Below are 12,227 nucleotides of genomic sequence, written 5' to 3' on the forward strand. Positions count from 1 at the left end.
ACAAAGAACTTACTTAGAAGGAAATATGGAATATAGGTACCAGGTGATAAGGGGCCTGGAAGCAAGATAAAATAAGGTCTCACTGCCCAGAAGTCCACACCTAGATTTCTCAAGTGCTCCTTTGCCTGAAGGGGTGGAGACTACACAAACATGCTGTTTTTAAATTTGAGGAAATTGTTGTGAGAATCTGATAAAAATGATGTTGTTCTTTAGAAACAACACATGAGCCTGCACATACAAGCATTAACAGTTTTGGAGGTTCCAAGGCCTCCTGAAGCCCACCACAGACTAGGTTAAAAGCCGTTCTGATCCAAATTCAGTCTGCAAATTTGAAGCTGGCTTCCAATTTGAGATCCTCCTGCTTCAGCTTCCTGAGTCACCAGGATAACCACCACACCTGGTGACATCTAATGATCTTTAAAGTCAGGACTGAGAGAAGTGAATGAGGAGATTTTTCTTAGCTTATTGATGATATCTTTTAATATAAATAATAGAGAAAGTTTAGAACAACCCTCCCAAAATGGGACAGGATAAGGTTGCTCCAGAATTCCCTAAGGATCTATATAGAGAACTCAGTGAAAACTTCTGGGTGAAAAAAAAGTATAATTTGTTTTATATAGTTTATATAGTTTTATATTGTTTGTTTTATTACTATCAGAAATTACCCACACTAAATATTTCACACACCCAACCATTGTGTGGCTCAACTTATATGAAAGAAGATAAATGAGCCGGCTGCAGTGATGCATGCCTATAACCTCAGCAGGTGGGGAGACTGAGGCAGGAGGATCTCAAGTTTGAGGTCAGCCTCAGCAAAATGCTTAATCAAAATAAAATAAAATTTAAGCCACAATGTTTTCAAACATGTATTCACCTAATGCTGAACATCAACTTTTTTTATAGCCAGTTGTTCCAAGGCATTTAGAATCTTCTTTAAAATGTAAATCAAATCATCACTCATTAAGAATAAAGCATTCAGGCTGGGGTTGTGGCTCAGAGGTAGAGTGCTTGCCTAGTATGTGTGAAGCATTGGGTTCGAATTCTCAGCACAACATAAAAAGAAAGAAAGAAAGAAAGAGAGAGAGAGAGAGAGAGAGGGAGAGAGAGAGAGAGAGAGAGAGAGAGAGAGAGAGAGAGAGAGAGAAAGAAAGAAAGAAAGAAAGAAATTGTGTCCTCCTATAACTAAAAAACAAATATTAAAAAAAGAATAAAGCATTCCTGTGGGGTTTTTGTTGGTGTTATTGTTGTTGTTGTTGTTGTTCACCAATGTGATATTCCTTCCTATAGACCTGAAGAGAAACAAAGAATATTGCCACAGGGAAAGCAGAAATTCTGCAACTGAGGAAAAAGTTTCTCTTTCACAAAATTAAATTTTATTTTCAAAAACTAAAAGAGCTTTTAGGTTTTTTTTGGTTAGGGTTTTTTTTTTTCTTGGTTTTGTTTTTGTTTTTAACATTCCATCGTAACCAGTTGAATGGTGGAAATGGAAAATGTAGGCAATTAAGGGGTCATGTGTTCTCCGTGACCCCCAAATCTGCACTGATGGTTCTTCCACTGGGATGACTGGTTGGTCCACCTTGTCCAAATGCTGACACTCCATGGAAACCACTGCAGCCTTGGCTGTAACAGCAAGACTCTCAGAGGCCCCTCTCTAGGGCATGCCACTCCACTGTCTTCCTCTCATCTTTGTGTTGAGTTTGAACAGCTGAGGGGAGTTAGCCCCAAATCTTCCTAGGATTCCTGGCATCCTTTGTCAGCTAAAGTTCCCAAAGTGGAAAGAGAGTGATCCCTAGGAAATTCTAAGGTAGAAGGTGAACTGGAAAGATGGATGCCACAGGGAGAGCCTGCGGCTCCAAACCACACATCCCCCACTGTGAGGGAGAAATAGAAGGTGCATGGCCATCAGCTCAGAACCCATGCTCCTCTGAATGGTTGGCAATTCCTAAAGTAAGTATTATATTCTTTCTAGAAAACAGTTGCTTTTAGTGGACACCCGTTCCCAAGTGAACTTTTGGTCCCTAGACAATAACCCTAGAAAGACTCAGCCTGGAAAATGTGATCCCTGGGTGACCAGTGTCCAGGAATCTGGGTAGCAACAGGAACACCATTTCAGAAAGCCTGAGGCAGAGAGGGGACCATTTATCTCTGCGCACTTCAATGGAAATCGTCATGCTTTATATTGCCATGAAATAACAATCAGAAGCTGGGAGAAGGCACACAATTTCCCCTGCCCAGTTGTCCCAAATGGCAGCCCTGCAGAAACCAATTATGCTAATAATATTTTCATACTAAAAAGGAAACATGCCACTGCCGGTTATTTTGTTTTGAACAGATGTCATTTTTTTTTCTATTGGGGAAAAATTTAAATGCAATTTTGTTGTTTCCCTTCTCTCAAAAATGGATCTCAAATGGCAATAAGCCCCAGTTACAAGAATCTTCTAGTTGAATTTTAAGCACTAAAGTGTAGGAGCCTCTAGCAGGGTTAGCAGGAGGGCCAGGGGCCAGCGGCCCGCACACCTGCTCTGCCCTTATCAACTCAGTCTGTGTCCAAACTTGCAGAGTCAAAGCAATGGCCTGGCATCCCCTCTCACACTCCCATAGAACCGCACTGCTCCTGGTTCACATGTGACCAAGGAAGAAGCCTTCTCTCGTCCAGGCCACAACACTTTAAAATTAAAACAAACCACCCAAGCCCCACACAAAAGCATCTCTGCCCTCTCCCCACTTTCAGCCCACTCCCACCGCCCAGGAGTAAGGCCGTCCAAAGCCCTTCCTTCTACAGAGTGATTTCTAGTAACCTCCAGAGCCGTTTTTCTAATTAAATAAACCTCATCTTGTCTAGCTTCCTGGTCAGCATTTTGAACCCCCTACAGATGGGTCTGAAGGATTAACAGCAAATCCTCCTCGACCTAGCTCTGGCAGATGGGCGGCATGTGTCTGATAAATACTCGGACCGGGCTTGCTTCCTCCTGTTCCTAACAGATAGACAGAACACCCCGCAAATTAATTTTAAAATGGTGCCCCTCGCAGCCCTTCGAATGGCAAAGGAGGACAAACACAAATGATATGAATTTCATATGTGGAACACATTATCACCTCCCAATAACTGAGAAAGATAACCTGTTGGGTAAACAGGACCTCGGGGAAGGCTGGGTCAGCAAGTTCACCTTCAACTCCTGGAGCAGGTCACAGAGGCTCAGTCTCGCCCTCTTTTGCCATGTCCATTTGCATGTGGCCCTTGGCGGTGAAACAGCCTTTCTGCTTTTGCATTTACTTTGTGGCCATCCAGGTGCCTTTTTGGAGTTTGAAATAGACCAGAAGATGGAACTTGTGTGGTTTTTCAGATTAAACAAACAAAATAGCCGTGATGCATGCCTATCCTCCCAGTGATTCAGGAGGCTGAGGCAGGAGGATCGCAAATACAAGGCCAGCCTGTGCAATTTACTGAGACTGTCTCAAATTATAAAACTTCAATTCAATTCAATTCAATTAAAATAAAAAAGCCAGGGGATGTAGCTCAGTGATAGAGCACCCCGGGGTTGGATCTCTAGTGCTGAAAAAAGAAAGAGGCAGACGGCAGACATAACGCACTAAAACATCTTCCCCAATTGTTAGGGATTTTTGCATTTAAAGATTGGTGAGCTGTCTGTTCCAACCTGGAAAGGGAAAGCCGACCCTCAGCCCTGGGGGAAGGGACTAGTTACACAAGGACTTCATTTGTGAGATGCTCTTCACTCAAGAAAATATCCTTCCAACTGCACCTCTTTTGGAAGCTCTTCAAGTTAGGCCACAGAGCTCAGCACTGCCAACCAGAGGTGCGTCCCTCCTGTCCATTAGCTACATAACTCCTGGCCTCTGTGACTTCATTTTGTAAGATGCAAGGAATACCATTTTAACTTTCTTCCTGCTAAAAAGACTGAGCCCAGTTGAATATTTTTTTCTTTCACGGTACTGGGGATTGAACCCAGGTTTTATTGTTTTACTTTTGCAATGGGTTCTCGCTAAGTTGCTGAGGTTGACCTCAAACTTGTGATCCTCCTACCTCAGCCTCCCGAGTCATTGGAATCGTAGGCGTGCGTCACCTTGCCCAGTTTCCAGTCAAATATTTTCTTGAGGAAATCATTAAGTACTCCTCAAATGCCCACAAGTGACAGAGGTGACAGCTTGCTGATAACCACTTCCTGGTTGGAAAAAACTGGCCCGTAAACACTGAAGTAGCTGCCCAGAGGGGAACGTGGGAATTCCAACAATTGATTAAGAATATAGGTCTCCTGGCTCTTGTTTCTCTGTCACTGTCCTCTTTATGATCTTATCAGCTTTATTTTTCCTCATACCTATGTTAAACAGAGGTTCACTTGTGCTATGGACAGTCCTCAGTTACAGCCGTTGTCCCAGAGTAATTATCAATAACTCCTTCCTTCACAGTCAAAAGGAAGGTGATTTGAAGAGTAAAAATTACATGATAAATCACCACCTGACCTATTTTCCTTTTATTATTTATTGCCTTCACTGTAATGTGAACTCTAATGACAGCAGATTCTGTGTTTTGTTCAGTGCTGTTTCCTTAGTACTTTGAATGGTGCTGACACATAGTAGGTGTTCAATAAATATTTGTTGAATTACCTCATGTACTTTATTCATTTGTATATTTGCTATTTGGTGGTGGGGATCAAACCCAGGACCTCAAAACTCCACAGCATTCACACTACCACGAGGTACACACCCAGGCCAGTTCATATATTTTTAAATTAATGATATTTACGACCTCAGAATAGCATAAAGGAGCTACTTGATGAAATGGGCTTTTGTTTGAACTCTCTTTGTGTCTCCTGTCCCCTGGACAAGTTCCCTAATCTCCCTGAGTTTCAGGTTCCTCTTGGATAGAAAGGAGCTAATAGCAATGCCGGCTCTGCCATCAAGGGTAGAAGCAAATGGACTAATGTATAGTCACATCTATGAAAATGCCTTAGAAGCTCTAAGTACTCTCCAAATTGCAATTTGATTTTACTTGACCATGTTAGAACAGTGTGGTTTTTGTTGTTGTTGTTTTCAAATAGATGGCAAGTACTGATGAAAATGGTGGCGACAAAGCTCATACTCAGATATTTTTGAAGGATTGGACTTACAACTTTCTAATTACTTGTGCTCCCATGGGCTTTTTGTTTGTTGTTTTGTTTCACTCTGTTTTAACCAGGGGTTGAGCCCAGCGGCACTTAACCCCTAAACCACATCCCCAGCCCTTTTTGTATTTTATTTAGAGACAGGGTCTCACTGAGTTGCTTAGGGCCTTGCTACATTGTTGAGGCTGGCCTTGAACTTGAGACCCTCCTGCCTCAGCCTCCCTACCGGCTGGGATTACAGGTGTGCACCACCACACCTGGCCCCTAACACAGGCTTTGTGAAAGAATATTTTTCAGGACTGTATTTAAAAGACAACTTTTTACAGATTCCTTAAGAGGAATAAGGCATGCTGTGCCTAGATTTATTGTTCCCAAACCCAGCCAGCTCCTTACCTTCACCTCTCTGTGTCCCAGGGCAGCTCTGGACCTTGGACCAGCTCCATGGGCCCCTTTCTCAAGGGGCCATCCATCCAGAGCACACATTAGAAGCCAAACCACTGCTGGTGGAGGGCTTTCAACCCCCTCCCAGGGAGTTCCCAGAGCAATTAACAAAACAGAAGGCCTAATGAGGAGCACTTGGGATTTACTACAGACTTTAAAGTGATCCTGAAGGAAAGTGAGGTCTTTTCCCAGAATCCTACAAGCAGGAATTTGTCGGAATTTGTCAAAATTTTTCTAAGGTGGCAGTCTGGGAACTAATTCTCAGGCCTTTCCCGACGGAACCTCTACTCTTTGAAGGGTTTTTCCCTATCTAGAAAAATCTAAGTAGCAAGGCCAAAACACATAATTTTGATAACTGGAGGCTTCACCTTTTGCGAATGACTTTGCTGTTGATATTCATATTTCCTTCCATCTAGATCAAGTTTCGTTTTTCTTTTTCTCTTTTTAAGGCCCAAGCAACTTAGTGAGACCCTGTCTCAAAATAAAAAAAAATAAAGAGGACTGAGGATGTGGCTCAGTGGTACAGCAAGCACTCCTGGTACCAAAAAGAACAAGAAGAAGGAGAAGAAGAAAGAAGAAAGTTTTATATGGAATGTTCTGCTAAATATATCATTCCTTTAGGAAAATGTATGCAGTCTGCTACCATAGTTTTTAAATGTGGGATGAAAGATTGCAGAAAAACATGCAAATAAGTTTAAATGTACATAAAGCATCTCTGAAGTGGCAACAACCAATACTGTTGGCCCTTAGTGAGGCGAACCAGGAGTCCGAGGGGAAAAGGATAGAGGGGAGGCTTGTTTCTCTACCCCTTCTGTTATCTTTTGAGCTCTGTATGTTCAATAGGCAAGTAAGTAAAATGTCTTAAACAGTCATTGGTGCATTCTAGATGCTTCTACTCCAGGCACCAAGATTTGCTTGGTCTACTTGCTATAACAGGCTATTCTGAATTTCTATGATTTTAGTGCAAAGAGATACTGTATTGCATTTATGAAGTGGTTTCAGTTACAGAATTCATGTAGAAGTTTAATATTGACTTAATAACACCTGTCAATAAAACAACATTCTAATTTTTTTTTTTTTTTTTTTTTTTTTGAGACAGGGTCTCACTACGTTGTACAGGCTGGTCTGAAACTCGTGAGCCCAGGTGATCCACCTGTCTCAGCTTCCCAAGTAGCTAAGACTACAGGTACCTGCCAAATGCACCCAGCTTCATTTCTTAATTTTGTAAGAACAACAAAAATAAGATGGACTTAAAGATGAACTTAAGGAGCCTGGAATCAGAAATCCATCTCTAAAACCAAACACTATTAGTTGATCCAATAGATGGTAATCATATTAATAAAGTGTCACATATTTAAAACAGAAATTGTTAACTTTCACAACATTTCTCCTTTAAAACCATTTCATGACTCACCCTCTCCATCCTCCCATCTGACTTTTAGTTTATACTTATTAGATAGCCTCAAAATGTTTATTCCCTGTGTCTAACCTAAGTAATATGAGCCTTAGAGTCAGATTACATTCAGATTCCAGAACTGCATATACTTGCTCTGTGACATTAAGCAGGTCACTTAGTCTCTCTGATTCTTGGTCCCTCATTCATGAAATGAAATAGTCCCGTGAGGATGAAGTGAGATCATTCATGCAGAAGGCATAGCGTGGTGGCTGGTATTAGAGTGAGTTTGCCATAAAGAAATAACAATCTCTGTCATTGTTTTCGCACCTTGGTCTATCTTGTTAATTTTTGTTTCTTCTATGGTACTGGGGATTGAACCTGGGCCTTCACACATGCCTGACAAGCACTGTACCCCTGGAGCTACATCTTCACCATTTTTAAAATTTTTATTTTTTGAGATAGGGTCTTCTTATTTTGGTTTGACTGGTCTTGAACTTGCAATTCTGCCCCAGCTTCCCAAGTAGCTGGGGTTACAGGCATGTGCCACGTACCTGGCTTCTCCTTAACTTAATCATAAGTGACATCAGGGCAGCCTCTTTTATAACCAGATCTTTAATCACAGCATTAGTGGTGTACAAATGGCGAGCACTAAATAAAGGCTGACTAGCTCACAGATCTTAGACACAGGGACCTCAAAAGATCTCTTGGTTTAAGTCAAGCACCTATGCCGATAAGACCTTAGCCCCATTTTATAAAATGTAGAAGTGGCTCATGATCAGATTAAATAACTTAGTTTTTTACCTTCTCCTTTTCAAAAACAATTCTTTTGTTCCTAGAAAAGTAAAAAAGTGCGAGCGAGGTATGGTGGCATACACCTATGATCCCAGCAACTCAGGAGGTCGAGCCAGGAGGATTGCAAATTTAAGGCTAGCCTCAGTAATTTAGCAAGACTAAGGCTCAAAATAAAAAAATAAAATAAAATAAAAAGGGCTGGGGATGTGGCTCAGTGGTAGAGCACCTCTGGATTCAATCCCTGATACAAAAAAGAAAAGTACAAAAGTTAATTGAGAGGTGAGAGGGTGGTGGATGCCTGTTTTCCCAGTTATTTCGGAGACTGAGACAGGAGGATCGAAAGTTGGAGGTCAGTCTGGGCAACTTAGTAAGACCCTGTCTCAAAATAAACATTTTTACAAATAATATAAGGTAATTGAACATATTTGTTCTTTCACATGACATTCAAATCCATCCATTACATTTCTTGTTTTATCTTGAATTAGATTTTCTCCCTTTTCATGTTCATTTCTGAGACACAATAAAGAAAAATCCTCATTGTTTTTATGAACTGTGATCAGAAGGAGGTTCTCAGAGTTGCTGGGGATAGGGAGCATTATCGTTATCTTCCTCTCTGGGCCCCAGATCTCCCCTGAAGCAAGGAGAACAAGGATTTCCTGTCTATGGTTTGAGCAGTCAACAACTTTTGAGAGGTATTCTGGACTGATGCCAATTTTCTGGGCCACAGGTGGGAATAAGAATGTTCCATATCTTAAGAAGCCTAGTGTGTTGGCCAGCTTTCCATTGCTATGACAAAATACCTAAAATAAAAAACTAAAAAGGAGAAATGTTCATTTTGGTTTACAATTCCAGTCATTCTAGTCAATGGTCATTAGGCCCCATTGTTTTGGGGACTGTGGTAAGGCAGAACATCATGACTGGAAACAGGTGGTGGAACAAAACGACTCTTCATGGTGTCTGGGAAGCAGAGAGAGAGAGAGGAAAGGATGATACCCTTCAAGAGCATGACCCAATAACCTGTTTCCTCCATCTAAGTCTCACTTCCTAAGATTTCCATCACTTTCCAAGAGTGCCATCAGAGGAGGACCAAGTTTTCAACACAGAAGCTTTCAAGGGACATTTAAGATTTGAATCATAACACCTGGGATAAAAATTAGTCTATAAGGCTACCACAAAGGATGCAAACTAGTTAGTACTGCCATGGTTATTATCATTGTCATGATTATATCACTTTGCTGAACTTTATTGAAAGTCCAATAAGCTATATTTTACTTCATTTATATCAAGTTACGCTTTCCTATATTAATGAAGAGAATTTGAAAAGGGGGATTTAAAAAAAAAAAATTCAGCTGCTTCAGAGTGTATTCAAGCCAGGCATAGGAGCACAGGCCTATAATCCCAGCTACTTTGGAGGCTGATGCAGAATGATCACAATTTCAAGGCCAACCTGGGCAACTTAGCAAGAAGCTTTCAAAATAAAAAGTAAAAAGGATTGGGGACAGGGCTGGGGATATAGCTCAGTTGGTAGAGTGCTTGCCTTGCATCATAGGCCCAGGGTTCTAACCCCAGCACACACACACACACAAAAAAAGCTAGGGGCTGGAGTGGGGTGGGGACATAGCTCAGTGGCAGAGCCTTTGCCTAGCATGTATGAGGCCCTAAGTTCAATTCCTAGTATTGAAAAGGTGTGTGTGTGTGGGGGGGGAGGTGATCCAAAACCAAATATTACTACTTCCCCATCTTTCACTAACAGGTTAATTTTCAAGTGCTCACAGGAGAAAAGAACACTTCACAGCTGGTCCCTGCTACTTCTGCAGTATCATCTATCTTCATCCTGACACACTTCAGCCATCCCAAGCACACTGATCCATGTCAATCACCCAAAGCATCGTCATAAGAATACAGTAGTTTACATGGTGTGTCAGACCTAGAACACCTGCCCTTGAATTTTAGATCCTCCAATTATGGCTCAAGGACCTTGGGCAAGCTTCTTAAACTCTTATAGCTTTCTATGAGTTGTAGAAATGTTTCTTTGTTATAAACATTTATAAAGTAAGAATACTGACAGTACATGCTTCATGGAGTTTGGGGTGGGGAGTGTGTTTATATGTACTTAGAAGAGTGCCATGCAAATAGTAAGCACTCAGAATATATTAACTGTCATTTAAATATAGGATTTTAGCAATCCAGGGCTGGTGGCACATGCCTGTAATCCCAGCAACTCAGGAGGCTGAGGCAGAAGGATCAGAAATTCAAGGATAGCCTTCACAATTTAGCATGGCCCTAAGCAACTTAGTGAGACCCTGTCTCAAAAACACAAAATAAAAAGGACTGGGGAGGTAGCTCAGTGGTAAAGAATCTCTTGGATTTAGTCCTCAGTACCAAAATGATCATCATTATCAGCATCTAGATCATCATCATCATCATCATCATCCAGGATTTTACCTTCACTGTCCTAATCCTAGAACACTCACTTTCCATATGTGCCCCTTTGCCTTTTACTCATTCCTTGGATTTCAGTTTAAAAGCTAATTTCCTCCAGTAAGCTTTCTCTGAATAACCTACTTAGACAAGCCAAGACAAGGTGCCCTTCCTTAGGGCTTCTCTAGTCCCTTGCTAAGTATTATGCAATACATGTTTATAAATGTAAGTATCTGTTTGCCTGTCTGGCTTCCCCATTATACAAGTTTCACAAGGACAGCAATTTAGTTCATCATTACATCTGTAGCACCTAGTCAAGTGCTTGGCACAGAATAGGCTATCAATAAATATTTGCTTAAGATAGAATGCATAAAATCTTCTCCCTTGAAGCTGTACTCAGCAAAAGTCTTTGAAGAGAGCTTCCTATTGGAAAGTCTCTTGAGCCCATTGGAGATGAACAGCTAGGATAGACCTTGAAATGGATTTAAAATTTGAAAAAAATATGAATGTAGATTGTACAGATAAACCACTATCAAAATACCCTGGGTAGAAAAGTACTTAGTCCTCTGTGTATTTTGGATCCTACCAGTTGTTATTTTGACAGATATTAGCTAATTCCCATCCACAAAGGTGAATAAATACATTCACAGAAGTGAAAGGGGGTGGTGGCATTGGAACCTGATCCTCTGGGTTTCCTGCACAGTGAACCTGCTGTCCTAACCTTTTCGAAATCCTTGACTGTCCTGTAGTCCTTGCTCTTATCAGGAAGAGTGTGACCTCAGGAAGAGAGGCTTGGCATGAGCACCCATTGGATCCAGCCAAGAGTTTCCTTGTTGTTGTAAAAACTCAAGCTCCTTGACCTAACATTTAAAATCATTGACAAATGGCCTCTTATTTGGTAATAACAAAGCAATATGGTTTTCTGTCCCCAAACTTAAAAATATGATTATACCTATGTGTATACATAGATATATATGTACATATATATGGTACCATTATACACATATTGGTACCGGGAATTGAACCCAAGGGTGCTTAACCACTGAGCCACATCTCCAGCCTTTTTTATTTTTCATTTTGACACAAAATCTCACTAAGTTGCTGAGGCTTGTCTCAAACTTTCGATCCTTCTGCCTCAGCCTTCCAAGTTGCTGAGATTACAGATATGCTTTATTTTATATTTTGAGACAATATATTTTGAGACAAGGTCTGGCTAAATTGCCCAGGCTGGCTTGGGAATGTGTGATTCCTTCTATCTCAGGCTCCCAAGTAGCTGGCCTGTTTTACTTCTTGTTTTTCAAACTCACATGGACTGAGAAAGTGAGAGGCCAAGGTGCCCTGTTGCTTTCTGCACCAGCCTCTCCCTGACTCTGTCTCACTTTCTGCTGGTCCTAACTTCACTCACTTGCTGTTCATCCATTTTGCTTAAATAAAAACCAACTGAAACTTTGGGATTCCACTCGTTTCCCTCTTGCCCTGTCTCTAAAGCAAGAAACAGACACCTCTGTGAGCACCCATCAATGGGAACTGAGTAATCCATGGGGCTGGGTTGGTGGGGAAAGCAGGTGGGCCCCCAAGGGAGCTGACCACTGAGCAGTAGGGGTGCTTCACCAGCCCTATTCCATGATACCCTCAATGACCCTGCCTCCAAAGTGAGGACACAAAGCTTACTGTTTTCTTTGGGGACCTATTGCCACATTTTCCTCTTACTGAGCTTTGAAAATTAACCACCAGAGTCTGGTCATTACAACTTCATTAACTATTCCTTGTAATTGCACTGGTCATAATTAATTCAGTTGTTATTCACATGGGTGACATACGGACCCTTTAATAGATTTTCCTCTTGGAATTTCACATATTAAATGATATTGATGGTACTTTTAGAGAAGATTCAAAGCGGAACCATGATATGAGCTAATTTTGTGTAAGTAGCTCTGAGTTATAATAAAAATGAAGTTGATTTTTAAAAATCCATCAAACTTTTGTATGAGAAGCAGAAAACAAATAAACTATACCTCTTCCCTCCACCATATATGTTTCTGCTCTATAATCTAGAG

General features: G+C 41.2%; 1 long non-coding RNA gene across 1 annotated transcript in view; it reads left to right on the forward strand.

Moving 5' to 3' along the window:
- Positions 1–12,227, forward strand: part of LOC144377791 (uncharacterized) — a 48,806-nt gene that overhangs the window by 21,427 nt on the left and 15,152 nt on the right. The window contains exon 2 of the long non-coding RNA XR_013438898.1: positions 6,661–6,747. This is a non-coding gene — a long non-coding RNA (uncharacterized LOC144377791). The remainder of the gene's footprint in view (positions 1–6,660; positions 6,748–12,227) is intronic.

This window comes from Ictidomys tridecemlineatus, chromosome 5, assembly GCF_052094955.1.
Source record: "Ictidomys tridecemlineatus isolate mIctTri1 chromosome 5, mIctTri1.hap1, whole genome shotgun sequence".
In the NCBI taxonomy this organism is placed as follows: Eukaryota; Metazoa; Chordata; class Mammalia; order Rodentia; family Sciuridae; genus Ictidomys; species Ictidomys tridecemlineatus.